The sequence below is a fragment of the Arachis ipaensis genome, chromosome B10, assembly GCF_000816755.2.
Source record: "Arachis ipaensis cultivar K30076 chromosome B10, Araip1.1, whole genome shotgun sequence".
In the NCBI taxonomy this organism is placed as follows: Eukaryota; Viridiplantae; Streptophyta; class Magnoliopsida; order Fabales; family Fabaceae; genus Arachis; species Arachis ipaensis.
The window spans coordinates 118,619,644-118,620,522 of NC_029794.2; positions in this window are offsets into that span (position 1 = coordinate 118,619,644).

An 879-nucleotide genomic window follows, 5' to 3' on the forward strand; every position below is an offset into this window, starting at 1 on the left:
AGAAGAAGATAGTAGGAAAGCAGAGATTCAGAAGACAAAGCATCTCCAAAGCCTCAACCCGTTCTTCATTACTACATAACAAGTATTTATTTCATGTTCTTTTACTTTTTACAATTAAATCTGAGAATTATTGATATCCTGACTAAGAGTCACAAGATAACCATAGCTTGCTTCAAGCCGACAATCTCCGTGGGATCGACCCTTACTCACGTAAGGTATTACTTGGACGACCCAGTGCACTTGTTGGTTAGTTGTGCGGAATTGCAAAAGTGTGATTGTAATTTCATGCACCAGATATCCAATCTCTTTCATAATTGTCATGCGTGCTTTATTTTCTATTTAGCAGCAGCAATCTCTTTCATATCTTACTCTTAATAGCTGATTCTTTTCAAATCAAATCAAATTATCATATATATTAATGCCAATCCTAAAACTTTATAATACAAATAATCACACTATAAATTAGAATCAATTCTTAATCAATCAACTAAATTTTGTCGTCATAATAAATAATGAAATATTTTTCAAATTCAACAAATAAAATTAAAAAAAAAAGAACAAAGAAAAAAAAGCTACAAGGCGGCTATTTTTCCATATCCTTTTTCAGAATAATTTGCAAATTATTAAGAGTCTTAATTTATTTTCTTAATTTTTTTTAATTTTTTAATAAAAAATTGTGGTATTTGATTTCTTTTATGTCTTTAAAAATAATATATATTTAAAGTAGATGCCAATAGAGCCTTTGGTGCTATGCCCTTGGAACAGGTTGGTGGACAAAGATTTAGTGGGGTGAGGAGGGGAATTTGAGAATGGTGATAAGAGCGATGGTGATGAATACAAAGAAGAGTTAGAAAGACATTGTAAAAAACAATGAGGGTC